Source organism: Pocillopora verrucosa, chromosome 12 (genome assembly GCF_036669915.1).
Source record: "Pocillopora verrucosa isolate sample1 chromosome 12, ASM3666991v2, whole genome shotgun sequence".
Taxonomy (NCBI): Eukaryota; Metazoa; Cnidaria; class Anthozoa; order Scleractinia; family Pocilloporidae; genus Pocillopora; species Pocillopora verrucosa.
In genome coordinates this window covers 33847-50966 of record NC_089323.1, presented here as the reverse complement: position 1 = coordinate 50966, position 17120 = coordinate 33847, and positions in this window count along the sequence as shown.

The window sequence follows — 17120 nt, the reverse complement described above, 5'->3', positions numbered from 1 at the left end:
GTTTGCGTTTACCATAACAAAAGGTACCTCTAATGAATGGTGCTAATTAGAAAAATCGAGCACGCTAAAAACCCGTGCAGTTGGAAAAATCGTGCGCGCTAAAAACCCGTGCAGTTAGTTAAGCCCTTCAGGGAAGAGCTCAAGAACCCACGTGCACACATAGGTTTTAAAAGGTACACTTTTGAAATTATTACAAGCTTCGAGAAATTCTATTTCAGTGGTCAATTGTTGTCACAATTTTAGCCCTTTCACAATGTTTTCTCCCTTGGAAGCCCTCTTTCGTTTCTCGTTTTGTCAAACTAAACATCACGTATCTTTTCTGGCAACGGACGGAAGCAGGTAAGTGTTTATCGACGCTTATAGAAACAAGTAAAACTGTGTAAACTAATCCTAAAAGAAGCTGAACCATTTACAAATTCAAGAACAGCTCCAGGTCGAAGCTTCATTTTATTAAATCTTTTAATTCTTTCCAGTCACTCGTATTTCCGCCCAGAAGCTGTCAATAACTTAGCAGTAGAGATTATATTGCGTAATTTTTTTTTGCAAAATCGGATTCCTTGAAATTCTTCTTTGAAACTGTTGACGCGCGGAGTACCATTTTTAATCTTGGTAAAATTTCCGTGCAGCCCCTTACTACATTATGCATTCAGTTCTTGGATAGAGAAAACAATGACAAAAACACTACATTTTCACTAGGAAAACAGATTTGTTTTACAGTAGTATGGAGCTGTGCTGAAATTTCACCCTAATCTTTCATCTACTTTGCTGAAATTCCGCGTTAACAATTTAGAGAAAGCGTGGTTCGTTCGTGCAAGTTTGAAGCGATACTCAGAGTTTTGAGTAATGCATATTAATTTTGATAGTGAGTATATCTAAAGCTTGTTCATAGAGGCATTAGTTTTGAACATTTTGCGTAATATAGAGATGACGAGTGAAATTAAGGAAATATTTCAATAGACTTCCCAAGCAGATTCCGAGAATTTCCATCGTCTCAACCCTTAAATTCCAAGATCAGATCGTCAATTCTCCCCTTTGGCTTCCAAACATGTCCTGCCAATTAGTTACAAGAATTTGATATCAGATCAAGATAACATTTAGGAGATAAATTTGAATATTCTCACTTCCTGTTTGCTGGATAATGTATATATAATATAGGGAGAAGTTATATTTTAATCACTTCTTAGACTTCAAGAGTTAACCGCTCGTTATGAAAGAAGAAAAATTAAGTTCACGCTTCTGTTTTTTTTTCTTTTTAATCGAAACATCTGAATGATAAAAATGTCAGAAATACGGTTTTTAATCAAAGAACGTTTGTAAATTTCTGATATTTTAGACGAAAGCCCCTTTTTCAAAGCAAGTTTTGATTTTCGGGCATTAAGACAAAAATCCCTTTTCTTATCTCAGTTTTTTTTATAAATTCAAATCTTGTTTACATGATTGGCTGTTATCTACTATTTGCATAAGATTTAATTTGCCTAATTTTCGATAATCTGCGAATGTTTAAATTTAATTTTACTATAGGATTCTCCAAATTTCGCAAGGGAAAATTCAAGTACGCCTTGATGTTTACTCACCATGACTCCAGATGAAACTGATATTCGGCAATATGAAGGGGGCTTCGTTCTCAAACGTAAGTAATTTTTTTTTGTAATCTTAAAAACCTAGGGATTACTGACATTTAATTTCTAGTTACATTATCAGCCCTTAGTCACACCCCTTAGTCACACCCCTTAGTCACACCCCTTAGTCACACCCCTTAGTCACACCCCTTAGTCACACCCCTTAATCACACCCCTTAATCACACCCCTTAATCACACCCCTTAGTCACACACATAAGAAGAAATGAATAATCACCAACAAACGGAGCTCATGATAGTTAAACACGTTCTCCTTAAGAAATGTATAGAGAACAGTATTGACAATAAAAACACTGATGTAAAGATGTGAAGGGAACAGTTTTTTCAATCTTACTACTGCCGAAGGTTACTCCGGAAAAATGAATTAAATTTATCGCATGTTGTCCAACCAAGTTTTGCAACGTTTCAGAAAAATGTGTCTGACAGAAAATCCCTATTCAGTTCTTCTTACATGTGCAGTGGTTGCGAACTCAGAATATGATTATTTTGCAATGTTTTCCCCTTCACAATGGGCCACGATGTTTTCACGTATTATTTATTTCGTCTAAATATCCACAATATCTTTCTCATTTAGACTTGTACGACACACTCCAGTCGAAACACCGCTTAGTCCATTCCAGTCCAGCTAGTCCAGATCACTTAACCTCAGTCCCGCTCACTTCATTTCAGTAGAGTCCAGTTCGTTGTGCATTTAGTCCAAAACTCAGCGTCCAGTTCTATGCAGTCCAGTACGGCCCGCTCCAGTCCTCGCCATTCCTTTCCATATGGTCCAGTTCATCATCACAAGACAAGTGCTGACTCTCGTTACCGGTACAACTCGCTTATGGACGGGAAAGCGTGGTGAAGAAAAGGGCCGACGCTTAATTGGGTGTTTTCTTCTCTTCCTTTCTGCTGTATACGCGGAGGCTGGGAACAGAACAGTTAGAAGACGCTGATGTCCGGCTGGTTAGTAAGATTCTTTGTGGGTTGGGATAAAAGAAGGATTAATAGACAGTGCACTAATTGAACCATAAAAGCCAAATTCTGCTAAAAGTTGTCACACTTCGGATTCGGCTCAAAGTAGTTAAAGCTTAGTTTGCGGGTCCCCTTGAGGCTTGCCGAGGCCCTTCCTCCACATCTTTTTCTCTAAGTTTTTTCTTTCAATCGAATACTGTTCGGCATATTTTCGGTTTGGATCGTTTCTTCTTCGTCGCTTCTTTAGTTTGTCACAATATCGGCTTCGTTTATACTTCGGCTCTTCATCAACAGGTCTTTCGGTGTTCATCAGTTGCTCATCGACTTTAGCGCATGTCTTCCCCCATTGTTACTTCGACTGCGACCGATTACATTTTCAGTTTTACTTGATTGAGGGGATCTTAAAAACTGTGATCGAGTAAGACTGTTTAACATGAAAAAAAGGTTGGCTCGAAGGTCAACTAGATTTTAAGGTTGTTATTGGAAATCGGATTTAAGCAATCCAGCTATGACAGCAAATAAGAATTGAGAATTAGCCTTTGAGAAAACGTTATGCATGCATTGATAAAAATTAAGATCGTGTTTCTTTCGGAGTTCGGCTTCACCTTCGGTTCGAATTTCACTTCGGCTTTTCGTTCGGCCTTTCAAAACTAGTTCGGATTTTCAGTTCGGAATACAAAGGCAATGGGAAATGACTGAGAATTTTTAGCAAGTTGATATAAAAATGAAAGCACCGTCTGGGACACTATGGGTGTTCAAATTATCGGGGTGTCGGCATTACTGACACACAACATTCGGAGTTTTGTGGACGCCCCATTTTTTTTCTTGGGTGCGCGTCCCCTCCTGCTGGGTTCGGTGAATTAATTTAGAAAAATCTAAATTTATTGATGTTATGTGGTATTATAAATTAAATGCTTGACCCGATTGTCTCTGTGTTCTTTTCTTTATTTTTAGGACACACAAATTTGTGATTTATTTTTCGCTGCACCCAGTGTAAATTTCTGTCTCAAGAATCTCATTAAGATGCGAGCGTCGTGTCTTTTCTTTATTAAGAAACTATTTTTTTATCTCACTAATGCAATTTCAACTGCAGGGGCTTTATACTAGCCTATTTTCGGAGGTCTGAATAGCTAATTTCGGGCAATTTGCTCGAATCGTGAACTGGATTGTTACAATGATTTTTCAATTTGCCAATGAAAAAGCCCCGGAAGCAAAGTCACCTTGGTGTTAATTGTGCGTTCGCTTATCTTCGGAGGGTTTGGTTGTTTGTCTTACATTTAGCCAAAGTCATCCACTGACGTGTGCAAACTGTTCTTGCGAGCTTCAGGTTAAGGATTTCAAAACTAAACTCTGTCCCTTTTAGGGGACTCGCCGAAACTTTTCAATATTTTTTAATTTGAATTTCCCATACCTGCGGATCAACATAAGCCCGTTTTCGACGGCTGTGCATCACTGAGACGGTAAGTGAAGAATTATCACAATTTTGACATACTGATCTGTCTAAGATGGGTTTTTTCGCTTGATAATGTAGTAAGAGTAAACCTAATAATTTGAAATAAACAAAAACAATTGATCAATAAAAGATAAATTAATAACTAATAACATTCATTAATTCTTGAAGAACTAAAGAAATGATGAATTAATGGGGAAATGAATAAATATGTAAATAAATTGATATATAAATCAGCTGATATGTAGATAAATTGATAACTAAATACAATTTTATCGCATGGTCAATGTATTAACAATCTTTTTGCAGAATATTAAAATACAGTACCACGTTTTCTTAAAAGCTTGCAAGTATTTTTTCTCACAAGACTCAGTTTTCCCAAGACTCCAGCTGACCTTTGGAAAGACACAAGTAATCAAAGCCTCGCTATTGATTCATGGCTGGACTTGCAACATAGATATCAGTAGAGCAGGATTGGAATGAATAATCATAACAACAAGCTGAGCAACAGCTGCGAGGAGAATCCAAAGCTAGGACATAACCACAGGTACGTTAAATTTCTGAGTAATGGATTAAAGGCTGGTCGAAGCGGATTGTCTTTCTTTTACAAAAGTACTATATAGTATAGTGTACTATTGAATTTAAGGCTGGGATATCGGTTGAGGAGGACTGAAGTGCTTCACGAAAAGATGGCCGTAACAAGTTGAGCCACAACAGCGAGGATAATCCAAAGCTAAGACATAACTACAGGTATGTCAGATTTCTGAGTAATGAAAGTATAATATACTTTAATCTAGTCTAATGGAGGAGCTAACGTGGTCTCGAGTTTGCCAGAATTCATATAAAAGAAGAGCGGGCCTTTTCTTCGACTAACGAGCTCGAGACATTTGACTTTCTGCAACTCAAGATAAGCCCATTTTCAACGTCTTTACATTAGTGGGAAGGTAAGTAAAGAATTATAACAATGTGATACTAACCTGTGTAAGAAAGGTTTGTTCACTGATAGGAAAACACTGATGCGTTGCATAGAGCAGTTGGAGGAAAAAGTTATGGTCGATCAGCACTACAGGTCATCTGAAAGAGGTAAGGCCGGCATGTTTTGATTGCAACAAGTTGTTAGATTTTTTCTTTTCAGCATGACCTCGTGGATCACTTCGGATCACGTCATGAACAAGAAAGCACATCGAGCGCTTCATAGGTAATATTTCAACATTTGTAATAATTATTCTTTCTTCTGGACTATCTGAAATTTTCTGCTTACAGAACTTTTTAGTTGACCTCCTGATTAATCGAATTTAAAGCTAGCTATCAGTAGAGCAGGACTGGAGTGCTTCAAAAAAGATAGTCATAACAACAAGCCTACCAACAAAAACGAGGAGAACCCAAAGCTAGGACTGGTACGTTAAATGTCTGAGTAATAGATTAAAGGCTAGTCGAAGCGGATTGTCTTCCTCTTAAAAAATTACTGTTTATTATAGTATAGTATAGTATTAAATTTAAAGCTGGGATATCAGTAGAGCAGGACTGGAGTGTTTCATAAAAAGAGAGCCATAACAATAAGCTGAGCTACAACAGAGAGGAGAATCCAACACTAGGACATAACTACAGGTATGTTAAATGTCTTAATAAAGGAAAAATAGTATAGTCCAGTCTAGTCTAGTCTAGTGTAAGAGTTAAAGTAGTCTCGAGTTTGCTGGAATTAAATTAAAAGGGGAGTGGGCCTTTTTTTCGGTTTTAGAGCTTGAGACATTTTAACTAACTGCAACTCAAGATAAGCTCATTTCAGCGACTTTCCATCACTGAGAAGGTAAGTAAACAATCATAACAATTTGATACTAACCTGTGTAAGATGGGTTCGTTCACTGATAGGAAAACCCTGATGCGTTGCATAGAGCAGTTGGAGGAAAAGGTTATGATCGATCAGCAATACACGTCATCTGAAAGAGGTAAGGCCGGCATATTTTGATTGCAGCAAGGTTTCTTTGATTTTTATTTTCAGCATGATCTCGTAGTTCAGTTCGGATCAGAGCAGGACTGGAGTGCTTCATAAAAAGATAGCCATAACAACAAGCTGATCTACAACAACGTGGAGAATTCAAAGCTAGGAGATAACTACAGGTATGTCAGATTTCTGAGTAATGAAAGTATAGTATTCTTTAGTCTAGCCTAGTGGAGGAGTTAACGTGGTCTCGAGTTTTCCAGAATTAATATAAAAGAAGAGCGGGCCTTTTTTTCGATTTAAGAGCTTGAGACATTTTAACTTTCAGCAGCTCAAGATAAGCCCATTCTCAGCGGCCTTGCATTACTGAGAAGGTAAGTAAAGAATTATAACAATGTGATACTGACCTGTGTAAGATGGGTTCATCGGCTGATAGGAAAACCCTGATGCGTTGCATAGAGCAATTCAAGGAAAAAGTTATGGTCGATGAGCACTATAGGTCATCTGAAAGAGGTAAGGCCGGCATGTTTTGATTGCAACGAGTTTTGTTAGAGTTTTTTTTTTTCACCATGACCTCGTAGCTCAGTTCAGATCAGAGCAGGACTGGAGTACTTCATAAAAAGATAGCCATAACCACAAGCTGAGCTACAACAGCGAGGAGAATCCAAAGCTAGGAGATAACCACAGGTTCGTTAAATTTCTAAGTAATGGATTAAAGGCTAGTCGAACCGGGTTCTCTTCCTCTTAGAAAAGTACTACATAGTACAGTATAGTGTAGAATTGAATTTAAAGTTGAAATATCAGTAGAGCAGGACTGGAGCGCTTCACGAAAAGATGGCCATAACAACAAGCTGAGCTACAACAGTGATGAGAGTCCATAGTTGGGACATAACTACAGGTATGTTAAATTTCTTTTCTCCATCCAGCACAATCCTTTTAAGTTACTTCCAGTGCTGTGCAAAGCTATGCTGCGTGGTCTAGTCCAATGGATTGCATAGAGCAGTTAGAGGAAAAAGTTGTGGTCGATCAGCACTACAGGTCTTCTGAAAGAGGTAACGCCGGCATGTTTTGATTGCAACAAGTTTTGTTAGACATGGTTTGATGCTACTCTGGTTTACAAATTTAATGAATGTAACCGAAGAAGTTACAATTTATAGACCCAACGTTTCTACACTCCTGTCTAGTGCTCATAGTGAAAATATGCTCCAAAGTCTGAAAAGGTTTGAGCAACTTTAACGTTGTGGCTATTCAAAATTCTCTTGATGGGTTCCGTATATGGTCATAAAGTTTTGTCAGATTTTTTTCTTTTCAGCATGACCTCGTGGATCACTTCGGATCACGTCATAGACAGGTAGCACATCGAGCACTTCATAGCTAATATGTAATCATTTGTAAGAATTATTCTTTCTTCTAGGCTATCTGAAATTTTCTGTTTTCAGAACTTTTTAGGTGGCCTCCTGATTAATTGGTTTACTGACAACATTTCACTACTCACAATGTGGCGTGTTTAAGATTTCAACACCTTCTTTTCTCTTAACACTTTTCTGTTTTCAGTGGAGAAAAACTAGTGTTTCCAAACAAGGCCCAACCAGCAGCCCGTCAGAAAGGTCACAGATGACCATTAAGTGTAAGTATTCAGTTATGGGACAATTCAAGGACAACTAACACGATGTCCATTGTTACATATTTCGTATGCTCAAAACACGAATTTTCTTAAAAAATTGAAACTGAAACTAGCTTCATAATATAATTTTTATTTGGTTGATCTTTTCTCAAAACATCAGTATATTATCAGTCTTTATTAGTAGTCTTTTTGCATGCAAGTCAAGTGTAGTTTAATGTATTGCCATCAACTCCATCGCACCTTAGGCACTCCAGAACAATCCTTTTAAGTTACTTCCAGTGCTGTGCAAAGCTCTCCTGTGTAGTCTAATCCCGTGGAGTACATTCACGTGCAGTGAAGTACAGTCTTTGTCAGTTTCATTTCGAAACGTGCAATGCAGTTCGGTGCAGATCAGTCTAGCGAGGTGCAGTGAGCTTACTGTCTTGTATGGTACTTTCTAGTTCAATCCAGCGTAGTACAGTATAGTGCAGTCTGGTGAAGTCAAGCTCAAGCTAAGACAGTCCAGTCCAGTGAAGAGCAGTGCCGTACAGTTCAGTCTTCTGAAGTGCTGTCCGGCTAAGTCCAGTCCAGTCCACTCCGCTGACGTGCGGTCCAGTCCACTGAGTGTAGTCTGAGCTTAGGGAAGTCCAATTTCGTTCGTTCCCGTCCAATTCCATTTATTCCATTCCAGCTAAGTACATTTCAATCCAGTAGAGCCCAGGTACATATAACTCAACAGCAGTCGATTCTAGTACAGTCAATTGCAGTGCAGAGCAGTGCAATCCGTAACAGCTCAGTCCCATCCCGTCCACTCCAGTCCTTCGAGTCTAGGAAAACGCAGTCCTGCTCAGTCAAGTTAAGAACAACCAACTGCATTGCGGCCCGTCAAGTTAAGTGAAGTGCTATTCGGAAAAGCCCACATTTAAGCCCATTTAAGTGTAATTCAGTCCAGTGTTGTCTTCAGTTGTCACACCAACACAATGAAGCGCGTCTACTTGCATTGTCGTAGAGAGGACTTTTTTAATGATACCTTGGGCATCTTGGGCCTGTCAATTGGGCTTTACTTTTAATAAAAGTATACGTACTAACTTAAAAATAAACAAAAATAATCGATAATCAATAAATGATATGAAGAAATAAAACATATCTCAATAACTGATAACATTGATTAATTCTTGAAGAACTAAAGAAATAATAAATTAATAGGGAGATGAATAAATATGTAAATAAATTGATATATAAATAAGTTGAGAAAAAGTAACGTTGTTAAATAAATACAATTTTATCGTATGGTCAATGCATTAACAATCTTTTTGCAGAATATTAAAATATAATACCACGCTGTCTTAAAGGTTTGCAAGTATTTTTTCTCACAAGACTCAGTTTTACCAAGACACCAGCTGACCTTTAGAAAGACACGAGCACTCACGCGGTTGCTAGTTATTCAGAGCTGAACTTGCAACACTGGGATATCAGTAGAGCAGGGCTGGAATGGATAGTCATGACAACAAGCTAAGCTACGACAGCGAGAAGAATCCAAAGCTACGACATAACCACAGGTACGTTAAATTTCTGAGTAAAGGATTAAAGGCTAGTCGAAGCGGATTGTCTTCCTCTTAGAAAAGTACAATATAGTATAGTATAGTGAAGAATTGAAGTTAAAGCTGGGATATTAGTAAAACAAGACTGGAATGCTTCATGAAAAGAAAGCCATAAAAACAAACTGAGCTACAACAGTGAGGAGAATCCAAGGCTAGGACATTACCAGAGGTATGTTAAATGTCTAAGTGTGGTGCTGCGTCGGTGGGAAAGTATAGCAGGTAATTTAGTGTTAAAAACTGAGTTGAAAACATAAAGTAGCTATCGTAGAGGGTAAAAAAGCTGACGTTTTGAGCGTTAGCCCGTCGTCAGAGTGTAAGAGTTAATGTTGTCTCGAGTCTGCCAGAATTAATATAAAAGAAGAGCGGGCCTTTTTTTTCGATTTAAGAGATTGAGACATTTTAACTTTCTGCGGCTCCAGATAAGCTCATTTTCAGCCGCCTTCCATCACTGAGAAGGCAAGTAAAGAATTATAACAATGTGATACTAACCTGTGTAAGATGAGCTCGTTCACTGATAGGAAACCCTGATGAGTTGCATAGAGCAGTTGGAGGAAAAAGTTATGGTCGATCAGCAGTACAGGTCATCTGAAAGAGGTAAGGCCGGCATGTTTTGATTGCAACAAGTTTTGTCAGCTGTTTTCTTTTCAGCATGACCTCGCGGCTCAGATCGGATCAGAGCAAGACTGGAGTGCTTCATAAAAAGATAGCCACAACCGCAAACTAAGCTACAACGGCGAGAAGAATCCAGAGCTGGGACGTAGCCATAGCTACGTTAAATTTCTGAGTAATGGATTACAGGCTAGTCTAAGCAGGAAAATACTACATAGTATAGTATAGTAAAGAATTGAATGTAAAGCTAGGATATCAGTAAAACAGGACTGGAGTGCTTCAGGAAAAGATAGCCATAACAACAAGCTGAGCTACAGCAGCGAGGAGAATCCAAGGCTAGGACATTACCACGGGTATGTTAAATGTCTCGTTAAAGGAAGTATTGTACAGTCTAGTCTAGTCTAGCGTAGGAGTTAAGGTTGTCTCACGTTTGCCAGAATTAATATAAAAGAAGACCAGGCCTTTCTTTCGATTTAAGAACTTAACACATTTTAACTTTCTGCAGCTCAAGATAAGCACCTTTTCAGCGGCTTTGCATCACTGAGAAGGTAGGTAAAGAATTACAACACTGTGACCCTAACCTGTGTAAGATGGGTTCGTTCACTGATAGGAAAACCCTGATGCGTTGCATAAAGCAGTTGGTAGAAAAAGTTATGGTCGATCAGCACTACAGGTCATCTGAAAGAGGTAAGGCCGGCATATTTTGATTGCAACAAGTTTTATTAGATTTTTTCTTTTCAGCATGACATCGTGGCTCAGTTCGGATCAGAGAAGGATTGGATTGCTTCATAAAAAGATAGCCATAAGAACATGTTTAGCCACAACAGCGAGAAGAATCCAAAGCTAGGACATAACCATAGGTACGTTAGATTTCTGAGTAATGGATTAAAGGCTACTCGAGGCGGATTGTCTTTCTCTTAGAAAAGTACTACATAGTACAGTATAGTGTAGTATTGAATTTAAAGCTGGATTATCGATAGAGCAGGACTGCAGTGCCTCACGAAAAGATGGCCATAGCAACAAGCTGAGCTACAACAGCGAGGAAAATCCAAGGCTAGGACATAACTACAGGTATGTTAGATTTCTGAGTAATGGAAGTATAGTATACTTTAGTCTAATCTGGTGAAGTAGCTAACGTCGTCTCGAGTTTTCCAGAATTAATATAAAACAAGAGCGGGCCCCTTTTTTTGATTTAAGAGCTCGAGACATTTTAACTTTCTGAAGTTTAAGATAAGCACATTTTCAGCGGCTTTGCATCACTAAGAAGGTAGGTAAAGAATTATAACAATGTGATACTAACCTGTGTAAGATGGGTTCGTTGGCTGATAGGAAAACCCTGATGCGTTGCATAGAGCAGTTAAAGGAAAAAGTCATGGTTGATCCGCACTGCAGGTCATCTGAAAGAGGTAAGGCCGGCATATTTTGATTGCAACAAGTTGTTAGATTTTTTCTTTTCAGCATGACCTGTGGCTCACCTCGGATCTCGTCATAAACAAGTAGCAGATCGAGCGCTTCATAGGTAATATGTAATCATTTGTAAGAATTATTCTTTCTTCTGGAATATCTGAAATTTTCTGTTTACAGAACTTTTTAGGTGGCTTACTAATTAATTGGTTTAATGACAACGTTTCATTACTCAGTATGTGACGTGTTTAATATTTCAACACCTTTTTTTCTCTTAACAATTTTTCGTTTTCAGTGGAGAAAACCTAGTGTTTTTAAACAAGGCCTAGTCAGCAGCCCATCAGAAAGGTCACAGATGACGATTAAGTGTAAGTATTCTGTTATGGGACAATTAAAGGAAAACTAACATGATATCCGTTTTTACATAGTTCGTATGCTCAAAACACGAATTGTCTGGAATAATTGAAACTGAAACTGAAACTAGTTTCATAATATAAGTTTTATTTAGTTGATCTTTTCTCAAAACATCGGTAAATCATTCGTCTTTATTAGCAGTCTTTTGCATATAACTCAAGTGTAGATTAATGTATCGCCATCAACTCAATTGCAGTTTAGGCAATCCAGCACAATCCTTTTAAGTTACTTCCAGTGCTGTGCAAAGCTAAGCTGCGTGGTCTAGTTCAATGGAGTACATTCACGTGTAGTGCAGTACAGTCTTTATCAGTTTCATTTGGAAACGTGCAACGCAGTTCGGTACAGATCAGTCTAGCGAGGTGCAGTGAACTGACTGTTCTGCATGGTAATTTTCAGTTCAATCCAGGGTAGTGCAGTGTAGTGCAGTCTGGTGAAGTCAAACTCGGGCTTAGACAGTCCAGTGAAGTGCAGTGCTGTCCAGTTCAGTCCTGAAGTGCTGTCCGGCTCAGTCCAGTCCACTCCGCTGACGTGTACTCCAGTCCAGTTCAATCCGGTCCAGTCCATTGAGTGGAGCTGTGCCAGTCCTGTCCCGTCCAATTCTGTCCGTTCCCGTCCAATTCCATTAATTCCCTTCTATCTAAGTACATTTAATCTAGCAAAGCCCAGGTCCATATATGTCAACAAAAGTCGAGTCTAGTCCAGTCAGCTGCAGTGCAGAGCAGTGCAATCCGTAACAGCTCAGCCCAGTCCTGTTACTTCCAGTACAGAACAACTAATTGCCGTTGAGTATAGCACAACGCAGTCCTGTTCAGTCAAGTTGAGAACAATCAAATGCATTGCGGTCAAGAATAATTGATAATCAATAAAAGATAAAATAAAGAAATAAAACATATATCTCAATTACTGATAACATTGATTACTTCTTAACGAACTAAAGAAACGATGAATTAATAGGGAGATGAATACATATCCAAATAAATTGATATATAAATAACTTGAGAAAAAGTTGCGTTATTAAATAAATTGTAATTTTATCGAATGGTCAATGCATTAACAATCTTTTTGCAGAATATTAAAATATAGCACCACGTTGTCATAAAGGTTTGCAAGTATTTTTTCTCACAAGACTCGGTTTTACCAAGACACCAGGCGACCTTTGGAAAGACACGAGCAATCGCAGGGTCGCTAGCGATTCATGGCTGAATTTGCTACACTGGGATATCGGCAGAGTAGGACTGGAATGGATAATCATGACAACAAGCTAAGCAACAGCTGCGAGAGGAATCCAAAGCTACGACATAACCACAGGTACGTTAAATTTGTGAGTAATGGATTAAAGGCTTGTCAAAGCGGATTGCCTTCCTCTTAGAAAAGTACAACATGGTATAGTATAGTTAAGTAAGGTATTGAATTTAAAGCTGGGAGATCACTAAACCAGGACAGGTTAAAAGATAACCATAACAACAAGCTGAGCTACAACCGCAAGAAGATTCACAAGCTAGGACATTACCTAAATCTCTCAGTAAAGGAAGTACAGTCTAGCGTAGGAGTTAAGGATGTCTCGAGTTTGCCAGAATTAATATAAAAGAAGAGCGGGCCTGTTTTTAAGATTTTAGAGCTTGAGACATTTTAACTTTCTGCAGCTCAAGATAAGCTCGTTTTCAGCGGCTTTGCATCACTGATATGGTAAGTAAAGAGTTGTAACAATGTGATACTGACCTGTGTAAGATGCGTTCGTTGGCTGATAGAAAAACCCTGATGCGTTGCATAGAGCAATTCAAGGAAAAAGTTATGGTCGATGAGCACTATAGGTCATCTGAAAGAGGTAAGGCCGGCATGTTTTGATTGCAACGAGTTTTGTTAGAGTTTTTTTTTGCACCATGACCTCGTAGCTCAGTTCAGATCAGAGCAGGACTGGAGTACTTCATAAAAAGATAGCCATAACCACAAGCTGAGCTACAACAGCGAGGAGAATCCAAAGCTAGGAGATAACCACAGGTTCGTTAAATTTCTAAGTAATGGATTAAAGGCTAGTCGAACCGGGTTCTCTTCCTCTTAGAAAAGTACTACGTAGTACAGTATAGTGTAGAATTGAATTTAAAGTTGGAATATCAGTAGAGCAGGACTGGAGCGCTTCACGAAAAGATGGCCATAACAACAAGCTAAGCTACAACAGTGATGAGAGTCCATAGTTGGGACATAACTACAGGTATGTTAAATTTCTTTCTCCATCCAGCACAATCCTTTTAAGTTACTTCCAGTGCTGTGCAAAGCTATGCTGCGTGGTCTAGTCCAATGGAGTACAGTCACGTGTAGTGCAGTACAGTACAGTTTTTATCAGTTTCATTTGGAAACGTGCAACGCAGTTCGGTACAGATCAGTCTAGCGAGGTGCAGTGAACTGACTGTTCTGCATAATAATTTTCAGTCCAATCCAGTGAAGTGTGGTGCTGTCTGGTGCAGTCCAGTCCTGTCTACTCCGCTGACGTGTACTCCAGTCCGGTTTAATCCGGTTCATTCCATTCAGTGGAGTCTGTGCCCGCAGTCCAGTTCCGTCCCGTCCAATTCCATCCAGTCCCTTCCAGTTAACAACATTTCGATCCAGCATAGTCCAGGTCCATATAAGTCAACAGCAGTCGAGTCTAGTCCAGTCAAGTGCAGGGCAGAGCAGTGAAGTTAGTAACAACCTAATGCATTGCGGCCCGTCCAGTTTAGTGAAGTGCTATTCGAAAAAGCCCACATTTAAGCCCAATTATGTGAGGTTCAGACAGACCTTTTTTAATGATACCTTAGGAGAAGTATACCTAATAACTTAAAAGTAAACACAAATAGTTGATTAATAAAAGATGAAATAAGAACTCAAATATATCTCAATAACTCGTAGCATTGATTAATTCTTGAAGAACTAAACAAAAAGGATGAATTAATTGGGAGATAAATAAATATGTAAATAACTCAATATATAAATAAGAAAAAACGAATAGTTAAATTGTTATATAAAGACAATTTTATCGTATGGTCAGTTTATAAACAATCTTTTGGCAAAATATTAAAATACAGTGCCATGTTGTCTTGAAAGTTTGCAAGTATTTTTTTTTCACAAGACTCAGTTTTCCCAAGACACCAGCTGACCTTTGAAAAGACACAAGCAATCACAGGATCGATACATAGTGATTCATGGCTGAGTTTGTAACATTGGGATATCAGTAGAGCAGGACTGGAATGGATAATCATAACAGGCTGAGCAACAGCTGCCAGAAGAATCCAAAGCCAGGACATAACCCGCTAACGTCGTCTCGAGTTTGCCAGAATTAATATAAAAGAAGATTTAAGATTTAAGAGCTTGAGACATTTTAACTTTCTACAGTTTAAGAAAAGCTTATATTCAGCGGCTTAGCATCACTGAGAAGGTAAGTAAAATTATAACAATGTGATACTAACCTGTGTAAGATGGGTTCGTTGGCTAAGAACAAAACCCTGATGCGTTGCATAAAGCAGTTCTAGGAGAAAGCTATGGTCGTTCAGCACTACAGGTCATCTGAAAGAGGTAAGGCCGGCATGTTTTGATTGCAACAGGTTGTTAGATTTTTTCTTTTCAGCATGACCTTGTGGTTCACTTCAAATCACGTCAAAACCAAATAGCACATCAAGCGCTTCTAGGTAATGAAATCATTTGTAAGAGTTATTCATTCTTCTAGACTATCTGAAATTTTCTGTTTAGAGAACTTTTTAGGTGGTTTCCTGATTAATTGTTTTAATTACAACGCTTCACATTGTGACGTGTTTGATATTTCAACATCTTTTCTTCTCTGAACAGTTTTCTGTTTTCAGTGGAGAAAAACTGGTGTTTTCAAACAAGGTCTAATCAGCAGCCCATCAGAAAGGTGACAGATAACGTTTAACTGTAATTATTCAATTATGGGACAAAGTAAGGACAACTAACATGATACCCATTGTTACATATTTGGTATGCTCAAAACAAGAATTGTCTTAAATAATTAACAGTGAAACTAGCTTCATGATATAATTTTTATTTCGTTCATGTTTTCTCAAAACATCAGTATATTATCAGTCTTTATTAGCAGTCTTTTTGCATGCAAGTCAAGTGTAAATTAATGTATTGCCATCTTCTCCATTGCAGTTTAAGTAATCCAGAACAATCCTTTTAACTTACTTTAAGTGCTGTGCTAAGCTATCCTGTGTGATTCATTCATGATATATTCATGTACAGTGCAGTACAGTCTTTATCAGTTTCATTTGGAAACGTGGAATGCAGTTCCAGGTGCTGTCCTGTATGGTACTTTCCAGTTCAATCCAGGGTGGTGCAGTATATTGCAGTCTGCTGAAGTTAAGCTCAGACTAAGACAGTCCAGTCCAGTGAAGTGCAGTGCCGTCCAGTTCAATCATCTGAAGCGCTCTCCGTGCGTGCGGTCCAGTCCATTCCGTGGAATCTGCGCCCGTCTAGTCCAGTCCAGTCCCGTCCAGTCCCGTCCAGTCCAATACTGTTCGTTCCCGTTAAATTCCAATTCATTCCCTTCCAGCCGAGTACATTTAAATCCATCGTAGCCCAGGTCCATATAAGTCAATAGCAGTAGAGTCTAGTCCAGTCAAGTGCAGTGTTGAGCAGTGCAATCCGTGACAGCTCAGCCCAGTCCCTTCCCGTCCAGTCCTGTCCAGAACAACTAATTGCCACCGAGTCTAGGACAACGCAGTCCTGCTCAGTCGAGTTAAGAACAACCACGTGCATTCCGGCCCGTCCAGTCAAGTGGAGTGCTATTCCGAAAAGCCCACATTTAAGCCCATAAAAGTGTATTTCAGTCCACTGCTGTCTTCAGTTGTCACACCAACACAAGGAAGAGCGTTTACTCGTATTGTCGTAGAAAGGGCTTCTTTAATGATACCTTGGGCCACTTGGGTCTGTCAATTGGGCTTTACTTTTAATAAAAGTGTACGTAATAACTTATAAAAAAACAAAAATAATTGATAATCAATACAAGATAAAATAAAGAAATAATTATATTTCAATAACTGATAACATTGAATAATTCTTGAAGAACTAAAGAAATGATAAATTGATGGGGAGATCAATAAAAATGTAAATAAATTGATATATAAATAGGCTGAGAAATAGCTATGTTGTTAAATAAATACAATTTTATCGTATGGTCAATGCATTAATAAGCTATTTGCAGAATATTAAAATACAGTACCACGTTGTCTTGGAGGTTTGCAAGTATTTTTTCTCACAAGATTAAGTTTTACCAAGACACCACCTGACTTTTAGAAAGACACGAGCAATCACAGGGTTGCTAGTGATTCATGGCTCAATTTACAACATTGGGACATCAGTAGAGCACGACTGGAATGGATAATCACAACAAAAGCTGAGAACCAGCTGCAAGGAGAATCCAAGGCCAGGACATAACCAGAGGTACGTTAAATTTCTGAGTAAAACTACTCGAAGCGGATTGTCTTCCTCTTACAAAAAGTACTACATATTATAGAAAAA